This window comes from Sceloporus occidentalis, unplaced genomic scaffold (genome assembly GCF_023333645.1).
Source record: "Sceloporus occidentalis isolate IW3139 unplaced genomic scaffold, rSceOcc1.0.p SCAF_29, whole genome shotgun sequence".
In the NCBI taxonomy this organism is placed as follows: domain Eukaryota; kingdom Metazoa; phylum Chordata; class Lepidosauria; order Squamata; family Phrynosomatidae; genus Sceloporus; species Sceloporus occidentalis.
In genome coordinates, this window is record NW_028317009.1 from 4,030,914 (window position 1) to 4,052,959 (window position 22,046).

The following is a 22,046-nucleotide window of genomic DNA, read 5'->3' on the forward strand; positions in this document are numbered from 1 at the left end:
GTAACGTGAACATGATGCATAGTGATATCCGGTACTTTAAATTGTCAACTCTCTGGCATTTTTAGTGAATAGACCCCAGTGTTAGATGGCACACATAAGATTAACAGCTCTAAAGGATTCCTGATAAAGGAACACAACACTATAACCATGAAAAGCACAGCAAAAAAAATTATAGCAGCAGCATGATTTATTTTAAAAGAATGAGTCTATGTTATACCTTGTGACATTATTAACCAAGCGGGTCTGTAAAAGTAAATCTCTCCTTGGTAGCAAGTTGTCACAAATGAGGTTCTGATTTGTGCGCACTGCAACTCCATTACAGACGCAGAGAGAACATAGGACATCCAGAACCTGCGAAACAGAAATGAAAAGTTATATGTCAGAATATAGAATCCCACAGCCCACCCACCATCACTTGCACCTGTGGCAGGCAGCATCCTCATAGAGGCTTGAGTATGGATGGAAACCCTCTCATAACGTTGTGCATCAAATTTAGCCTGTGATGAAGAGATCTGATTAATTGGCTTGGCGCTAAAACTTAACCAGGCCATGTGGTCACTGCAATGTTACTTGCTGTGGTTTGACTGTACGTGTTTTGGCAGGACACACATCCACATTTTAGCAGCTCTAGCACTGGTCATACGTACAAGTCCAGGATATGGCTGGATTGGGGCAGCAGGAAAATATCCCAGTAATATAGTGACTTTAAACCATAATTTGTCAGATTGCAGATCTTGTCGTGACAGCAGTGACTACAAACAAGGGATTGCTTAGAAAACCCAAAGCCTTAAGATCTCATTATGGCAGAAAACCTGATATAAGTGAAATAGTAGATTAGCTGCTCAGTAACCACAACATGGGGTGTACTAATAAAGGACACAGCTTTAGACTTCTGTGGTTTACATGTATGAAGTGAATGAAAGTCTGGACATTATATAGTTTTGGTGGAGGGTCCCAGTTAGAATCGAGTTGGTCTTGATAGGAACTGTAATTATGTGTTGTGCACATTTGTGCCGTTTACCTTGTGGTTCCGTCCATGTTTGTCCAGGAGAGAAATTATAGAGCGGATATGTCCCTTCTCAATTAGATTTAATGCTTCTGGACTTTCAATCAAGATGCAGTGGAGAACCTACAATATTCCTGCAAGAACATATAGCAGAAGCAAATCCTAGTTAAAACCTATATACAGTAATGCTGGTTAATAACAGCAGGCCAGAAACAAACACACTTACAAGCTTTAAATTGATACAAGAACACATCATATATATTGTGGTGACTGATATGAGCCACCATTATACAAAACACAGGTATTCTGTATGATCTGCCTCAGCATTACACTGTATTGAAAAATGACTTCATATCGGGCATACACTGTAATAAAATATATACATTCAGTGTAAATCAGTCACAGGGTGGAATTGCTAGTCTGAGTATAAGGTACAGTAAACATCATTTTTCAATCCTGGTCTTTACTCCCTCCCCAACAATGAAAGAGTTGTTTCTCATTGCTTGAGAGTATAAATGGGACAGGTCTACACGGCAAGAAGTACCAGTGTTACAAACATTTGGTTATTTTGTATATAAAAAGGTATACGTCAAGGGTTCCATAATATATATATATATATATATATATATATATATATATATATATATATATATAATTTAATAATAAGTCAATATTGGCCCCACAACATGAACACACCTGATGAAGATTCAAGACGCTCTAATTTACTTATAAGCCAATCCAGGTTATTGGAAAATTGTGCACAATTACTTCTGTTACCGCGAATGAGGGCAGCTGAGGAGAGAACATAGTGTTAATAAACATATAAACATATTGTGCTACGTAACCTAAAATGCTCCTTTTAGGCATTTGTAAGGTGTGCCAGTTAGCAGAGTCAAATTTAGGTTACCAGTCCCTTTTCATAAAAAAATAGTTTACCAAGTAAATATTGGTAAACAGCAAACAAACTAATTAAAGACATACAACGGAGAAGCTCCTGGAATAAAGGCGTAGTGATGTATAACGAAAGTAGATCGTTTATCAGTTTGTGATCCAAGGTAAATGCTGTGGATAATAGTCACACTTACCTAACAACTGATAGAGAAGGTTGAGAATTTCTTTCCATGCTGGCCCAGCTTTCTCCCCTATGATTTCGGTAAAGTGTGCTGCACCGCTATACACATTCAGTCGGTCAATGCAGTTTAGCACCAATGCCAGCATTCCCTGAGTCGCAAACAGACACATCCCAGTTTAGGCAAATGCAAGTATATATATATATATATATATATATATATGTCTCAAATCTAGAATTATGTAAAATTACGTTTGGCAAAGGGCATCGGGTTCTTAAGCAGTTTTCCCATTTTGCGGATAACGGAAGAGGTAAACTGGAGAAATGATGTTGTAGATTCCTTTGGGGTTTCTATTGGTTTTCACTGTGATATAGCAGTTTATCCACAAATTGCTTCTAGAATATCTTTATACGTGTAGTAGATCTATGTGCAAAAAGTTTATATGTCTAAATTGTACAATAATGTATTGTATTGTCTTGCTGCAATTCATTTACACGTGACAACATGGTGCCTGGTGTTCTGGAAGCCAAGGAATTACCAAAGCATTAAAGGTATATGTGCCGCTGATATGGTTGTGTTAACCTGAGGATTTTTTTTATTGGGGAGAAAAATCAATATTTCTGTGGACCAAAGTATAAATCCAGAAAACAGAAATCCTTTTTGATTATGGCTTCAGTCCTATTGGTAAAAATCCTATCGACGCTCACGCATTTAATTTCCCTTTAAACTTTAAATCATTCTCAGACCTTCCAAAAAGATGAAGACTTGATTACTATAATCTCTAGAGCAGGATGAAGTTTGGAGAGTAATCTCCAATGTATTGGGAAAGGCGCTGAGTTGATAAGGCATATCTTAAAAGATTTTTTATACATTTGTTCAGCAGAATGTTCTCTGTTAAAGGGTCTTATCCTCGTACCTCCTCTTTGAACAGGTTCTGTCGGTTCTTTAGTGAACGGAGTTTATTCTGTTTATCTTCATGTTCCAGTTCCTCCTCGGGAGGCTGGAAGTAAGCAATCAAGTCTTGCAGGGTTTGAACTACCTCCTCAATAGGCAGGGCGATGGGGGCTGTGACCGTCCGGTTGTTTCCCGTCAGAGAATCCAAATCACTTAAGAAATTAAAAACGGCACAAAACCAATTACATTTACAATGTATCCTACTAAGATTTCCGGTTATCATCCTTTTCCCCTGTTCACTACCACCCAGAGCGGATAGGATGATCTGCGGTCAGGCATGAAGCTTATTTTATATGCAATGCACATTAAGCGATAATACATAGCATCAGCTGGTAAACACGGCAATGAACGTTATTGAAGTAAAAACATTATTTACTTAATAAAAGGAATACCTCGGTTTAGTGTTTTGTTTCCGTAAGATGTGAGCTGCGTCCGTCTTTACAGGTAATTATACTTCCACAATTTATTAACATGTTTTTCTAAATGATTTTATTTACAACCGTGGAGACAGCTTTTCCATGTTTTGGTGATAAGGACTGGTGACATTTTGTTCACCAATGTGTGCAATCAAGACCTCCAAATATAGGCCACACATATGCAGGAATTTCTCAAGGGATAAGGTGGGATCCATATCTAAACTGTGATGTCTACTAATCTGGTGATGAAAACTATGTATGTATTAAATCGTATCAATGATTACAAGCTGAACAAATATGAGCAAACGGTGGCAGATAGCCATGCCTGAAATATTAAAAAGGAAGCTTGCCTCCAATATATTCTACCTGTTTGCATCAGGACACAACCAGGGCCGGCCTTAGGGGTGTGCGACCTGTGCGACCGCATAGGGCGCCGTGGCAACAGGGGCGCATGCCCGTGACTTAAATTAAAACATAGTTTTTTGTTGTTTTTTTTTAACTTTATTTAACATCCTCCATGTTAAATAAAGTTTTTTTTTACTTTATTTAACATGGAGGATGTTAAATAAAGTTAAAACAACAAAAAAAACACCAATGTTTTAATTTAAGTCCCGGGCAGGGGCGCTCGTGAAGTTTTCAGCAACCGTTCGGCGCCCCTCACTCTCCGTGACTCGGTCGCGGTGCCGGCGTTTCATGTTCAGCACCGCAATATGACATCATATTCCGGCGCTCAACATGAAATGCCGGCACCGCTTTAGAGCGGGAAGACGGACACCTCCCGCTCCCACCGCAGGACTCAATAAGGTAAGTAAGGATAATAAGAAGTAGGGAGAAGGGGTAGATAGTGAGAAGGGGCAGAGGGGGGGAGCAGTGAGAAGAGGCAGAGGGGGGGGGCAGTGAGAAGGGGCTGAGGGTGGAAGGCAGTGAGAAGGGGCTGAGGGTGGAAGGCAGTGAGAAGGGGCAGAGGGGGAAGGCAGTGAGAAGGGGCAGAGGTGGTAGATAGTGATAAAGGGGGATAGATAGTGAGAAAGGAAAGTTTTGTGACAAGATTTTTTTACTTTCTTTTTTTGGGATGGGGGGAGCGCCAGAAGAGTAGTCCGCACAGTGCGCCAGAACACCTAAGGCCGGCTCTGGACACAACGCAATATACAGTAGAAGCTAAAGTTGCTGCATATACATCTACTAATACCTACAGCTACTTGTGGCAGATGTTTTATTCTGCTTTAGCTGTACCTGATAAATTGACTGAATAAGCCTGTGGTGTTACGAATGATTCTTGCAGCCTGGGACTCCTCGTGCTGACACTTCTGTAAGGTGACACCATCGTCCATGTGTCCTTCTTGGTGAAGGATGGCCTGGAGAGACATAGCCAAGGAAAATATATAACGAGACCTCTTACTGCAGCATGATCTATTTCATTCATTTTTTGAATGTCTCTATTATGTGGCTGCATCTATATTTACAGCAATGCGTAAATCGGAGTGATCGAAATCCGTTTGCTCAATACATTTTAACCAAATTAAGATTTTTATTAGTGTCTGACAATGTATACAGAAGGGAACAATAGATAACCAATGGTTATTCAAACTCTATGTTAAGTCACCCAACCAGGTACACGCTTACTGGTAACATCCCTGAATATTACTGGATTGCCACCAATTTCACATCACAGGAGTCAATTTATAACAAAGGTTCAACTTACTAATATTGAAACTGAGCACTAAAACTAAGTGTAACTCCCAGAAATACAAAGGTGAGAGTTTAGTGATCTTGGTGTGTCGTCCAAGATTTTCAAGGGTTTTCATGAGTTGTCTCAAGTTGAGTCCCTGATGGTTCAAATGGAGATTCAATCCAATAGCTCAAGCTACTCAATGGCTTTGCCCACCGGAAAATAAGTGCCTCTCTGGCAATTGAGCTTTAATGAGATTTGACTGGGTCTAGCTTTATGATACATACTGCATGTTCATGTCTATGAGACAAGTACTGAACTTTTGGATTCATCTCTGACCCTCATCTACAGACCCCCCAGAGTAACATATACATTGTAAAATGTATTGCATAATGCTCATATTTATTTCTCTTATTTTATACTAGTTTACAAAGTAACATGCAAGTGCCTGTAAACGTATGTAACATTTTCCTGCTACTTGAGACCTAAATATGGTGTGTGACCCATGACTTTATGGTCTCTGTATTTCCTAAAGCATTAAACACTATGCATGTAGTAATTATAATCTAGGATTGCATGCACAATCATTGCATATTAATGAATTTACTCTTCGCTTTAGTGGTCCCAGCCTTGCTGTTTTGGCATCTTGAGCTTTGTAGGTCAACCATAGGCCACTGTCAACGTGTTGAATAAAGCAGATGGAATCTCCATACTTAATCTCCGCTACTCCCATGCCATCAATGTCACGCTTATGGCCGGAGTCCAACTTTTCCTAAAATGAACAAGGAAAGAAAGCTTTGACATGAAGGCGTGAGCAGCACTGTCCTGCAGGCAAAATGAACTGTGGGTTTTGGGGTATCTCCTTCCAAAAGCAACACCAAGTGGAGCTTATTAGTGTCTGGGACAGGTCTTTTGATGTGGCCGGTGACACATAAGAAAAAATTAACGAATGGTGTATAAATTATGCATCGCTACAATTGAAGAAACCCACATTGTATTACCATCAGCCTTAAATACATACTGGGAACCAAAATGAAAAGTGTTGTGTAACGTCTGGCAAAAACGTTTTGGAAACTGTACGCCAAGAAAACTATTTGCATTTCAACATTAAGGGCTTTTCAAATGAGTCTCCCAATACTCCACAAAGTGAGCTCTGATCGCAGAGTTTATTACCAATATTTTCTAGCACTGACAGACATAATGTCATGCTGTACTCTTGACCATAAAATTGGAATCATAATGAATTACAGAGACATACGCACTACAGCTTAGAAGGTCTCACCTTGGATGCTTTGAAGCAGAAGGCTGATGACTTGGTGTCTGACTGGGTTCTGTCTTGTAACATTAATCCTTGGTCCTCCGTCAGTGCCAGGTACTGCCCAGAAGTAATATGGCGAAGGCGGAATGTTTGCCCCCATCGGATATGACTTCCACTCCAGCTGCACAAATGACACATGCTCATTTATACATTTAAACTCAGAGTATGGAGATGTGCAAGTGTGGCACGATAGGAATAACCCATCCAGCTGGATGATTAAATATAAATCTAAAGGCTGCTACCTTATTCTGAGGGGCTCCACTCTCCATAATGACCTGGCACGGACACCTGCTCCTCCAGCTTCGTAATTCACTTTCCTAGGAGGAGATATAAGATGTTAGAAGCAGCAAATTATTGCCTCTTAATAATACAGCAACCTCGAGTGTCTCAGGAGCTGGTTGAAAAAGTGGTTTCCTCTGGGAACTGGGAATGGTCATTCGAGCGGACGCTGCTTTTAATGCAAACTGCAAACAATGCTGTTAAAAACAAATATAAAACCATGGTGGTAACGAACGCCCAGAACAAAAAGTGAAGCCATTTTGATGAGAACAGAATCTGACCCGGGGAAACGTAATAGAGAAATTTGATTGGGATAGAACTGATTGAGCTGTAGCTAAGCTAAAAGTCATTTGAATGAAGAGGTTATTACAGACCAACAGAAATGTACAACAGAACGTGAATAGATTCATAAGCTTTCTTGTCACATTCAACAGAAAGGATTCTAGATTCATATTTAAAACAAAATGACATTTATTTTAAGCACCTGGCACTAGCTTTCCTGAAAAGATGTTGTATTCCCAGTTGGGGACTATATGACCGTATATTTGAATGTAAACAAAATGGAAGAAGGGACACAGATTATGGGATGTATAAAACCATACATTGCCCACATAGTTACCCCTCCGTATCCTGGACACTAGGAACTGTCAAAAGTAAAGCTTTATTCCGAACATCTAGCCAGATTGATACCCAGCATATTTATATAATTAGTATTTAAAAGACTACTGTTATTCGTGAACATGGTTGGTATTAATGTGCCAATACGTGAGTACCAGAGAGTATTAGTGGAAAGAAAGCAACTGACTGTGGACTTCATTGTAGGGTCCTGGTAAAGTTTCTATTAGAATATATATATATATATATATATATATATATATAGTGAAAATGCATATTTATGGCTGATATAACCCACCTATGCTGGGCCTCTCCCAGGTCAGTAGATGGGATTGTCAAACATTCATCATGGCCATGGAAAAATCGCACCACATGTCCACCAAGAAGATAGCCTGTGGAAGAATACAATAGGTAAAGTACATATCAGAAATGGGAGTTGGTGTGTTAGGCTCTATTTGAATATTTGAGATATCAAGCTCCTCTTGGAGCTCGGCTAAAAGCAGAAGAGTATTCTGCCACCCGTGTGGCCCCGTGGCAGCACTTTGAAGCATATCTCTCACTCTGTATTCAGCTTACTTTATCTTCTGCTTGCACTTGGCGAGCTGTTGAGCTTCTTGTGTGGGGGTCACGTAACATTGCGTTACATGACCCCCTTATGCGCTCGGGAGGCTGGCCACGCGTATAGTGTTATACTTTAATAAATTGGCCAATTGCCTCCTTGTTCCTGGATACACAGTGTAAAGGCCTGAGGATTACCGGAAAAATAATAAAATCCTGGAGGGATATCTGCTGTTTTTGGCATCTTTGATGTAGGTACAGAGTGGGAATTACAATATCGACAAGCAATAATCCTTTCATTGCCCCATAAACTTCTGCAATCTTTTCTTTTAACAATAAAAGCTTAATAACAATCTGTTGGTTGAATGGCAAATTTATCATCTCAGGCAGATACATTTAATATAACTACACATATTCTTTGGATAATATTAGTTCACACATGGCAAAGGACCTTATGTATAAAGACTAACTGCTGAACATATAGGTACAGAACTATCCGTCAATAAAGATATAGTTTTCATGTACAATGCATAATGGAGTCAATTTTGCATGGACCTCAATGTATTTTATCGTAGGGAAGTCAGTGCATACAACGATCGTATATTTACACATGCACAGCCAAGCAAAAATAAATCACAAAAAGGATGTTTACCCTTATCACACACTTCAATCAACATAAATCAGAACAGACGTGTTTCTAATTTGAGTTGGCTGAGGTCTCAGAATTATTTCAATTAGAAACATGTGTCTGTACTGATTAAATAAATCTCACTGATGGTTAGGTGGTTTTGCCATTCTCACAGCATATATTGATGTGTGATTAGGTCATACAGTCGTTATGTGTCTGAGAACGCTTGTAGGTTAGTCTTGTATATTGAATCAAGGCCCTAAAGTACTGAGTAGCATCCTAGAGTGCCCATCTCAAGAATGATATTGATATTTTAGTGAGAGTTCAAAGGAGAGCTACTAAATGGTTTGGATGCTAAAAATGATTAGGAAAGACTAAAGGATAGTAATAGGTATAGCTTGGAGGAAAGGAGATTACTGGAACAGAGGGATGCATGGGATAGGCATAAAACTATCCTTAATGTAAGACAAGACCAAGGATTGATTAAGGTCTGAGTTTACTACACGGTAAACTACACAAGCTGAATGGTCAAATTCTGTTATACTGGCCACATTTATTATAAAGAGTACAGGGAATTGTTCATCTTCCAGCAACATTCATATGTCTTGTGTAGCTTTAGAAATTCATAGCAAGAAATACACAAGGAAAACTGTATGTGTGACTATTGTCTGTCAGAATACATAACTTTAACTTTGTCCTTTTCCTAAGGGCCAGAAACATCTGTTCTCACAGGAAATAAACGTATCTGCAAGCTTAGTCAATGGCTTCAGAACCTAGCACTGACATTTAACAATACAAAAATCAAGTAAAATTGAATACTAGTAAACAGTAGGGACAAAAACAAGGTTACATAAACGTGACGCGTATCTATGTGCGTCATAATCAAATCTTAAGGGCAGTGAGCACAGTATGACGAGGGTGAAAACACTGGGGTCTCAGCTACTGTCAATTGTAATGTTAATGTTAGATCTGATGTTCTGGGCCATTTAGCAGAGACAGATGAGCAGTAAACAGCCAGGGGAACTAAAACCCTAACGTCAGCTGTTTCCCTGAGGCTCCAAGGATGGTCTGGAGATCATCAGAAAATCCCAGTGGTGGGATGTGCAGTATTGAAAGACAAATGAATGAAACTCGCTCGGCTCGTAGCAGGCGCTCGGCTCGTAGCAGGCGCTCGGCTCGTAGCAGGCTAAAGCGATGAAATTCACCTTGCAGCCCAAGTGGTTTGAGAAGCACTAGGCATCTATGGTAAAAAGAAATGTATGCTTTTATTGTAGCTCTGAAGTCCAGAGGTAAGAAAATAAAAAAGGAGCGTTTTTAATAATTAAACACCAGCATTCTTTATTTAAGAGTTTAAATCATTTCCCCAGGCACGTGGAAGCCACTGCATATAAAATACAGACGTTCAGAAAGGCACTGATGACCCACCTTCCTCCACACTGCTCCCAGAGCATGTCGGATGTACATTCCACAGGGTCTGCATGAAAGAGGCATCTACTTGGATGTTTCCCATCCCGTTGGATATGGACAAATGCTGTATGGGAAAAAAGACACATATAATAATAACAATAGAATAAAAGCCACCTACGTTCTAAACTAGTATTTACTACTGACTAGTGCTTCTAAGGAAGAATGGAACACGTATGGCTGGTGCGAAAGAAAGTAGTTAGCCCTAACAAAAATGTTTAATATTAACACATGTATATTGTACATATTTACAAACTGCAATGGTCACAAGTCTTATTGAACGCTAGCTGTTCTTAACATATGGCTGTAGACTTTTATCGTCCTGATCTTGTCACAGTATACTTTTTGTATTGATATGTAACAACATTTTAGGCAGACTTTTTTTTTTTTACACAAACTTTTTTTTGTCTTAATTACTTGTCAGTGTATGAGCAGGGGCCGTTCTCGCTAGAAACTTTGTATAACAGCTTCATAGAGCGTTATTGTAAGTGTTTTTAAGTACTTGCCAACCATCCAATGTCTGAATTGTACAGTGCTGTGGAATACGTTAGCACGTAATAAATAACAAGTAATAATGATAATAACGATAATACTACCTACAAACATGGAGCAATGGCAGCCATTACGTAAACTAAGATAGAACTACCGCTCCCAGTAGTATACGTTAGTAGAAAATGCTGATGTTGAGAAACACATACCAAGTATCTTTCGGAGGAAACGCTGACCAAAATGAGATCATCTCCGATCCGAACCTTTTCTCCTTCTGATCTCTGTTTGGAAGCAGGATGTATTGTCCACCAGCAAGCCTCTCCTACAAAGAAGCAAGTACTAATTAATTCCCTATATTTCTTCTGGTTCTCATTTTTCCTTGGAGATCACTCTTGTATATAGTAATCCTCACTTGTTAGATTAATATTCTTATAAACCTCTAAAATGAAGTACCCCTCCTAACCTAATAAACATCTAAATATACTGCTTTACCTCTTGGCTGTATAATTAAACGAAACAAACCGTGCAATACCACAGTCTATGTCCTGTACAGTAGTTGGCTTACTTGCTCGTCAGTTGAAAGTGAATCAGGTCTCATTTGTGTTATCCTGCTGTAACACAATACGGGAGTCAACGCTTATCTAACTTGTCTTCTGGACAAAGACAAACTGAGTCTATAACGGGAATATCTCCAGACTACAACACGTTCTTACACAGCGGCCACTAAGCTCTGATCAGTTCATAAATCACGTATCCAGCGCAATCACCCCTTAATTGGCTTTCCAGTCCAAAGACTTTAACTGTTCCAGCCAACGTTGATTAACATCGCCCTTGTTTCTGCCTAGTCAGTTACTAAACTGCCTCAAAATGTGTTTGTGAATAACAGTTTAAATCCTGCCACTAAACTCCCAGGTGTCCATGCTCTACAATTCCAGTTTTCAACTCCAAATCAATTTTTTAAATACAGAAGTTAATGTTAACCTTAAACCATTAACTTTAATCAATCACAGTATCTGTTTTCAACATTCTATTTTAAAAGGCTTGAATCTCAACTAGTCTTGTATGGTATGTATGTACTATATATAACATTTGTGTTTGTTATGTATTTGTGATAGCCACCTCAACGTAAAATACATTATTACTACAGCCACTACCTTGCATGACCTGTTCCTCTACAAACCCTACCTCGCGAGTCATAATCACGCTCATTCATTTGGTCCTAGAATCAGAATTCAAATGGTCTTCTCAGCATTTAGTCCGCGTGAAAATAAATGTATCTCATACCAAAATAAATGCAATTTACTATGAAATCCTGCGCACCAAATCACGTGTGTCTTTGAAGACCAAAGTTATGGGGAGAGTAGGTCTTCCGTAAGGAAATGTGAACTTAAGTTAACTAATATTACTATAAAGAAGGAGAAATGTGAATTAACTGTCAAATCACTTCCTACCGGTTGAAGTATCCCGCAGTCCCACATCAAATGCAAGTTTATCTGTCAGGGATCTTGATGTCGTCAAACATGTCAAGTACTGTAAAAGGTATACAGGAATAAAAACACGCTTGTTAAGGAGGATATCTGAATATACTTCCCATATGAGTGCAAGTCGGATCATCTTTACGGCCTTCTCCCCGTTTAGAGGCAATGTTGGCGTAAGTGTCAGAACTCACCATTCCACTGAAGGAATGTCGAAGTAGGATTGCGTGACCATAGAGTAGCGTCCTGTGTCCACCTCCATGAGAGGCCTGGGGTACAGTAAAGAACATGTCACGATATGACGCCTGTGCAAATGCAGGTATACAGTTTGCTTTTGTTCATTCCTCGGAAAGAGTGGGAGAGATGCGCTCGAAACATATTGATTCGTGATGGAATAATAAGACTCAGGAGTACACTTGGAAGTCTTGGGCAGCCAAGCCATGTATCAAGTCTATGACAACACAAATCAATTACAAAAAGAATGTCTGTAGGTTCCTTTTATAGAGGAAGTCTAATATCAGTTGCATGCCACACCAGACCTGCACCTTCTCACGAAGGAAAAAGCATTCATCTATATCTCCTCGACACATTGCCTGGATATGCATTGCAAGCAATGCGGTTACTGTATTTTCCGTTAGTACCATGCCTTACCTTCCGGGTAAACTTCTGCGAAGCATTTTGAGGAATTTAAAAAAGGAAACGGTGATCAAAAAACTCCAACACAGATTTGCAGCAAGCATAATGGATTAAACCCACGGGAAGGATTAACACTGTAATCTTCCTAGAAAGATTTGATTAATAGAAGTAGACCCAACAGTTGAAAGCATTTGTTGGTAGCTGTGTAAATCCATGCTACAGTAAGGTGACAAGTAGATTTTTATATGAACAGTACTCAAAATCTGTGGGCTTTAAAGAAGCCTCCTGTAGGGAAATGTTTACCAAACACAAGGTTACCAACTATTTTGGGAAATTTTACTTTTACTTCCTTAGTAACATAGTAAACAGTGCAAACATTACCAACATTAGATTGTACACAGAATTCTTGGCTCCATCTCTCTTGTAGAGGCTGAGCCTTAAGTCGTTCGAAAGACTTTCACGGCTCAGTTATGGCGTCAAGCGGTTTAATATTGACTCCTGCTACATATGATAATATGGTGTTAAAATACCGTAGGTGCATGAATTTGGTTCCTTCAGTGAACCTGTCTAGTCAGAACGGGGCCAAGGTATGAAAAAGAAAAGGCATTGACTTAATGGTTTAGTTGTCCTGGCTTCCGCAGATGCTCCTCGTGACCTACTGTACTAAATCATACAAATGAAACAATGGCACAGACTGCATGAGGTATATATGCTGATATAAAGCACGTTGGAATGGTTATACTTTAATTATTTTCCTTTAATATTAAATGTACAGTCACAAATTACCACTAGGCAGACCTATTTTTGCTGTTTGGACGCAACATTTGGAAACTGGTCATCAGGGTTTTTAAACTGCCAATGTATGAAAGAACAAAAGGCTCAGAGACCTCTTAATTAAGCCTGACATGGGTTTTGTAAACTGTCATAAAGCTATAACCATGCCACTGCCCAAATCATTGTCTAAGCTCTTCTGCAGCTCCAGCTATTCAGGAAAATGATGAACAAATGAGCGTTTTGGGTTCAGAAGCCAACGCAGATTGAAGTAGTAAGGAAAATAGCTCCCTCCCCACACACACTTTCCGCAACGATCCTAGGCAGGTGTTTTTTAAGCTTACTGATCAGATTTGTATGATTTGTATGATCTGTAGTAGCAACCTGGTGCCCGAGAGCTCAGAGTCTGACAAGGCTACAGCTTAAACAAACACACCGTCTGTCCCTGTGCACCCAGTCGATACCTCTCTGAACATAGGACGCAATAAAAATAAAATTGGGCAGGAAAAAGTTAATTTGACTGTTAAAATATAATGCTTATTAATAATATTAAAACCAAATTTCTAACACTACCAAACCGGATCCTAAGACTCCTGAAATCGGCAGTAATATACCGCAGTTTAATCTCAATTGTCTACTTAGATTTTAATGTGATGCATGTTGGCAGCTAGCTGCAGTTGTTACTTTAAATGGTGTTGAAGGAACTTATTCTGAGAGATAGTTTAATTAAACTGTACCTGTCCCCCGACATAACTACCTGTTTTGAGACTAAGTAGGTAGAGTTCTCTTGCAATCTGCCTACGGTTTAGGAGATATCGGTACAATTAATACGTCCCTATAAAATTAAAAGGAGCACTGAGCAGATTTCCGGCTGATCATTCATGGTTGCAGAATGAATGAAGAGGCTCCGGCTAGGAACGCTCTCACCATTCAAGTAGCCAGGACATTATTAAAATATGCGCAGTTACAAATCACATCTTTATTTTATCTTAAAGGTCAATAAAGCCAAAGCAGAAGCAGGGGGTTGAGAGCATAAATAAAACATAAAAAAATCACAGCCCTCCAGTAGCGCAGGGCCTGCTCCTCTCCACCGGTTCCTGCCATTTACCCCTCCTGCAGACAGGATGAGAGATTCTTCTGATTCTTCTGGTTTGAGTCGTTATATCTGGGCAGACTAGATGGACCAAAGGCTTCTTATTTGTTGTGAAATTCTGTGTTTAAATCTATTCATCCCTAGGAAGTGCGTTTAGTACCGTATGTCATCAACAGGAACCCAGTAAGACATACAGCTTCCAGTGAATAGCCAACATTTAAGGTCTGAACACAGCAGATACGAATGTATCATTTCTGCAGCTCTGTTACATGGACTGAATATATATTTATATATATATTTATATATATATGTTTAAAGCATATGGCATACGGTTCAAAGTTGATGATAGGGAATCCATGCATTTCTAATGTCCAACAGAATGATCAGGGTCTGATCGATAGAAATTACCCAAAGGACATGGGTCTGGCCTTATTATTGACATCCCCACAGAATACAGCGTAATAAATATATCGAAGTTTATCAATCTTTTGGGACACCTAGAAGGAGCACCTTCAAAGACCATAAAAGAGGCTCTGTGAAATAAAGCACTGTACATCCAGGACTGCGATCTGCAAAGGAGAATTGTTTTTATTACCGCTGACATCGGGGAGAAGGCATTAATAAAACTCAAGGCTGCCAGCAGAATGTAGACCTCAACTGTGCATAATCAGCAAAACCTGCGCACAAGCGAGCGTCCGAGCCGCACGCTCTCCCATGGGCCGCTTCTCTGCTGTTGGGTCCACAACACGCCAATTAAAGGCACGCAAAAAGCTGTCTCATCACTTCCATTCTGACAGCTCAGCTCCATCCACACTCCTAGGGATGCATCTATACATCTATACATCTATACATACACAGACATCACAGACATTCCTTTTCATATAAAGCAATCAGCTGCCTGATAACTACATCATTAGTGTACTAGCAATAAATGGGATGTATGGCGTACTAAGGGGAAAATCCAATGGGTACTAAAGGGTCAGAGGTAGTTATTAAATACCGTCCGCCACAACAGACATCTACTGTTACAGAGACATAGCCCTGATAGAAATAATTGAACATTTACAATATTTCAGCTCCGCAACTCTTATTTTTCATGGACAACTCATCTACAACTAACACCCTTCTCATTAAACCTCAGTGCGATGCAGTGCCACGTATTGCCACAGAACCGCCAACAGCTAGAGAGACAGAAGTTACTCCACATCATCGACTTCACGTTAAAGAAACAGAAAAAAGTATTTGTTTACATTGTGTATGTTTGTTTACAGTAAATATTTTCAGAGCGTAAACACAAAGTCACAGATTATTAAAATTTTTTGTAAAGTTTTGGGACTTTACAGTATGTGATAATGTATTAACCCCCGCTTTGCCATTCCCTTTTTAGAATGTACGTGACTGTAGTTAGAAACAAAAAAAAACCATTCAGCATATAAACCATTTAAAGTCAGGGATCTGTTTAGTTACTTAGAGGCGTGACTCTAAGATTATAAGGATCTGGGTAATGCCTCATGTTTGCGTATCAGTCTGGCACACTCACATATTCTAGTGTACACACTATATGCCATCTTAAAGCAGCAGTACTTTCAGCTCTTGATCAATGAATTACTGGCAGTGAAAATACACAGCGGTTTCTCTCGGTGCAGACTGATCACTGATACACATAACTGGGGAGTTTCTAGGGTAGGCTACCCAGGGCTCTCCCTCTTCTAGGGGATGACTACTCACTAAGGGGGCAGGGTTAGTCCTAGATAACAATAAATGGGTTGGGAGTGGGGGTGGCTAAACACCCCTCCCCCGCTGCAGATAAAGAGGAGAGTGACCCGGAGACTCTGGGAAGCAGAGCTTTGCACGGAGGCTATGGGTCATCCCCAGAGAGTTCTCAGGTGTGCTAATGAAATAAAAAGGCAAGCAGCCCCTCAGGTACTTCCACTTCCATACATCAACCAAGGAAGAACTGCATAATCATAGTCAAAGTCAACTTTAAAAATATGTGGTGGCCAGTCACTCTTTTGCAGAGACCAATCACAGGCCGGTGTAGCTGGGAAGTTCCCGGGCTGGCCCCACAGAGCCCTACTGCTCCTTAAAGGAAGAGGGTGTGTTTGGGTTAAGGAGGCACAAAGAATTTAAAGGGTCAGAGAGGACCTGGCCAGGGGTTGGTACCAAACACTTGATTAAACAAACTGCCCAAGAGGTCCCATAATCAGCTCTGAACAAAATGCGAGGCCCAGGGCAACTAAGTTGGGTGCTGCGGGTGGCCTAAAGGGTAACAGTAACTTAACTTGAATGATGACACCAAGTGGTATACAAATAAAGCGGGTGTATAAATCATACAGACCATCTGTTTTGATCTATAAAACCCTACCTTTACTAAAGTGTAATGAACTGCAAAATGCAACAAAGTCTTGAAGGTGACATTTCTTCTTTCTTTTAACTAAACTAATGACATGACTTATGCCTTTTTGATGCAGCTGAATCCTAGCATTTCCTGATAAAATAGAGAATAAAAACAAAAAACAACTGTGGTTCTAAAAACACAAGAATGTGTGTGTCTTAATAGGTGTTATGCGATGGGAATGCTGCTTTCACATGATGCGCGCTGCCGTTCCTCTAATACACTTTAATACGTACAAATGAACATAGTTTTGTAAAGGGTAATCTTAGAGTCAAACCTTAAAGTTTAATGTATACAGGCATCTCCTGATAATCAAGAAAACTGGAATATTGAAACTTGTTAGAAAAAGTTTGTTTTTAAAAAGAATACAAGGCAAGTAGTCAGCACACAGCTCCATCCACAGAAGACCTGTCCAAGCAAAAGTGAAAGAACGTGAAAGGGATGGAGAGAAAGAGAAAGGAGGAAGAGAGGAAACCAGTGGAGTTGGATAGGAAGTCCTTTCCCCTGAAAGTGTCTCAGCTGAAACAATTCTGCTCATTTTTACATCTTGGTACTTGCGCTGAGGAATAGGAATGCAAATCTACTACTGTACTTTCCATCCATTAACTCGTTGGGAAAAGCCATTTGTATGTTTTCCTATACAGTATGGTGGTATTGGAAGCATTGGGGATGTATGTAACTGATCTTTTCCGACCCCTGCCCGGCACAAACTGTAATATCAGGGCATATGGCTTTGTCCAAACAGCACCTTGTGCCCCCCATGAAGTGTATATGGTGGTTGTTCACTTCTATATAGGGACAGTATAGTGGATACTTGGTTGTTGGTAGGTATGCTCCGAAGGATAACCTTGGCTATTTCAGGGGTTAAGGAGACCCAGGGAAAAGGGGCTTTACCCCAGGTTCCCAGGTATGGAAACGAGGATCAGGGGCCATATTTATTTAAAGAGCTACATTAAAATACACTTTCAAAAAAGTTGGACAAAAGCAACCAGGAATGGAAGCGCCCGGTAGGGGCAGAGAGAATAGGGAAAATATGGATTATGCCAGATTCATTTATAGATTTCTAAACACAAGCAGTCGATACATGTTTCATGAACTTCACAAGACATGTTATTGATCAATTCTCTTTTGCTAACATATAGAGCTCCATCAGTTCCTAACCAAAGGGCGATGGGTTGCTATTTGGAGATGCTGGACACTAACAAGTGAAAGGACTTATTGTTACGTAATATCTAGAAATCTTCATGCAAAAGGTTGCTAGGAGAGAGTAAAAAAAAGGGGGGGGGGAATGGAGAAGCAACATACCCATTTCGACCCGTCTATAGTATATCAGAATGGAAAGAAAATAGTAGAAAAGATTCAGCAAAATTTCAACAAAAGAGACCCATAACAGGTGTAACCAGTCTATTTTATAAATAAATCAAAAGAAAAAATAAATGTGCGCATTGCCCAGTAAAAACTACCAATATACAGAGCTGGAAACTTACCAGGCGTCATCCTGGGTGAATACAACTATTGTAAAAATCAATAAAACTTAAAGCATAGAAAGTTTACGGGATTTCAACAGATATTACAATGTTGGTTAACTATAACTGTAATGTTACGGAAATAACAGAAATATAATGTCCCCTCATAAATGGGCTGCGTTATCTCTGCCAAAGGGGTCTGTTGAGAATTGGTTTTCTATTAAGCTTTTACTAGCCTTTGTAACGTATAGAAAAAGACATCATGAAAAAGAATATGCGGGAATCTGATTTATTGCTTCAGAGTGAGAAAAAAACAAACAAAATGCAGACAAAACGTGAAACCTTGCCTTTAGGAAACTAAAAATGGGAAGCTCGGTGCAGGACTCCACGTCTCGACTTCTCTGCCGTGACTAAATGACCGGAACAAAGTTTAACCGCTCGAGGGTCTGCTACAATACCGGGCTGGATGGTCACTTACCCCTTCGTTGCCATTTTCAGTTGTGTTTGCCAACATTTCTTGAAGGGCCCTGACGGAGAGGGACTGCTCCAGCACAAAATTACAGATGCAAAGATCTGGAGGAACATACTGCGGAGGAAAAAAAAAGAACATTAAGGCCATTCTATGATGCAGCGATTGGCGAGCGCAGTGTATGAGTAAAACTGGACTACTAAGTATTGTCTTAAAATAAACCGCAGACTAAAACCAGACAAAACATCTCTTATTTTGGATAACTGTGGACATTTCACAGTTCTAATACTACAGACCTCATAATATTGTATAGGTAGAGCATCTTTGAAGAGGAATTCCCATGGAAAATACAATGCTGTATACAGTAATGTAGGCCGCCATTGGATAAAGCGGGTTTTATCTCGATTTGCTCTTATTAACATTCTTTATCCACAAACCTAAAGGCTATCATTGGCTTTATCTGTTCAACACCACACCGAGCTGATTCCTAATGAAGTCTGTTCCTCCATAGACTTGGTTTGTCAGAGTTTGTGACAGAGCGATTAAGACTAAGCCATTCTATGGGTACAAAGGCGGTATAAGGAGTCAGGCTGTTTGGGACTGGACTATGATGTCAGGTTAGGACACACAGAAATGTCTGAAAACATTATATGACACAATATTTAAAAAAAACATACAGTATTTTAATATTTTTATTGCTAAAGATGGTGGCAGTTTCCCTTTAACCTTCTGAGCAGTAAATGAGTCAGGGATGCAGTGTAATAGAGAGACACGCTTTGAAATATATTATGATTGTGTCTTGTGATATAAAGAGACGCTCAGAAACAAGAATGGAAGGACTATGTGATGACAGATAAGGGCTATCGGCCTGAAAAACATAACTAATAGCTATAGAAGTAAAAACCTGGGTGCTGTAATGGTTCACATTGTTGCAGATTCATTGTGACAAAAAGAAAGTGCTTTTGTTAAATCACCAATCGGCATAATTGCAAGAAAAATATTGCTTTTTAAATAATAATGAAATTGTACAAAAGCGGATCGAGCAAACAAAAAGCTTGCAAAAACGGGTAGTGTAATATTGTCTTATTATGAATGTTACTATGGACACAAGGCAACCATAAATAAAAAGAAAGCCTTGCCTGTGCTGGGATATAATCATCTACATGTTGGTCTTTTAGCTATAACCGGCTCCTGGCTCTTTTAGACACCACTTCAGCTGCTACAATGCCCTATAAATTGTGCTTCATTCATTTAAACTCCAATGGCTGCTCGCTGGAAGGACAACGAGGGTTCTTCTTACCAGAAAACGGCACAGTTCACCTTATGAACCGCTTTTCATCATCGTATGGGGAACGTGAGAAGTCAGGAGTGTCCTCCTAATGCACCGCTACAATGCTAGAAGGCCACATATGGATTAGCTGCTACACATAGCAGGTAGTGTTAGATTTATTAGTATCTGTTAAAGTCCACAGTGGTGAAATTGGCCAATGGTGACATTTTGTCCCAATGTCTGGTATGTGATTTGAAATCAAATGCAAGCCTTCAATCATTGCTCAGCAGATCCGTCCGAGGTGTGGATCTTACTGAGATGCTAAAGAAACCAACGTGGGTGAAGCCTGGAGATGGGAAGCCTTCTGCTGACAACAGATTGAGCACTTTGTCCAAACTTTGAAATATCATGGTTATTGGGAATCATTATATATATATATATATGTGTGTGTGTGCGTTTAAGTTATTGTCTTTACACATTGTGTATACGTATATACCTTCACAAATCTATATTTGCACTGTGTTTCTCTTATCTACCCCGCATTGCGATCTTGTAGCCCACATAGCACACATCAGTCAGGTTCTATTTTAAAATTTCAGAATGGGGTAGATGATAAAGGTCACAGAGTAATTGCACACTGCCACGCTGTGAAAAAATAGTGCTTAAGTGACTCATTTGTAAAACACCGATTGCACGATTTGACGTCATCATACTTAAGAACGAGAATAGTTCAGCATTGTGGACATGGTAATATGTACGAGCATTATAGTAGATTCTCTACACCTCCCAATATAGCAGTTTCTCTGTCCTACTCATATTAACACAAGTGACTAATTAAAGGGCCAAAAGCCACCTTTGTTGTCTATGTATCTGTATGCGTGTGTGTGTGTGTGTGTGTGTGTGTGTATATATATATATATATATATATATATATATATATATATATATATATAGTATCATCAGAGGGAGGCAGATAAATGTTGTTTTATAAAGGTCTGTTTTATACGTCCCAGTAAAACATTTTTTCTTGGAATATCCATGATGGTGCACATTCAGTTCTTCACGTAAAGACAGATGTGGATTACTGCAATAATTCTGTGACTGGAATGGAAAATACCTTTTTTGCTGTGAATACTCATTAATTAAAAAAAAAATTGTGTTTAGCTCTCCGCTAGGTGTCTTCTGGGACCTACTAACCTCAAAAGACTGACCTTTAAGAATATGTTAATGAGCAAGACTCTAGTTTTCCTCTTTAATCAGGGATTGTGTCCTGCAATATAGAACAAAAGAGAAACACCTTCACAAGTAGGTGGGTTTTTTTGAAGAATGAATATAAAATAAATTAAATTACAATACCCTACAAATCTTGCTGCTCCCGCTGATCAACACTCCTCATAAGTGTTAAAACAAATGATATGTAGACAAAGGTCGGGGCGCATAGATATGTGGGAAAAAAATAAAAACAAATATAGTGTAATAAGTCAAATGAAAAATATTAAAAGTAGAGATGTTGGTTGCACTCACAAGCGTATAAGAAATTGAAAGCTCGTCAAAAATCCTTATTTTCTTTCGTCTTAAACGCTTCTGTGTAGAAGATAAAGAACGAAATAGTGCAGTAAAAAAAGATATTGTTTAATTAATCTAGATTAAAAACTTACAAACGAGTAGGCATAACAAATGGGTTATGCGTAAGCGCAGTGTCCTTTATAAAACAAAGTGGATGGTCATCAAGTCCATATATAGTCCAGATGGTCAATAATGGTGAAGTAATTTCAAAATGTCTCAACGCGTTTCGCCAATCTCGGCTTCCTCAGGAGAAAATCAATCTGTATCTTGTCTGTATTTTCGCGGTTCTTTTAAAGGTCCCGGCTCGCCGTCTTGTGCTATTTGCGTCATTTCTACGTCATCACGTTCACAAAAACTTTTTTTAAACCTACCGATGGAAATAGTTTTATTGATTTTTCCAGCCGCCATCATCCCCAATGGTTGAGAAATATTCCAAAAA

General features: G+C 39.4%; 1 pseudogene; it reads right to left on the reverse strand.

The window, feature by feature from the left end:
• LOC149299118 (ryanodine receptor 3-like) overlaps positions 1–22,046 on the reverse strand; it is a 208,647-nt pseudogene that overhangs the window by 181,084 nt on the left and 5,517 nt on the right.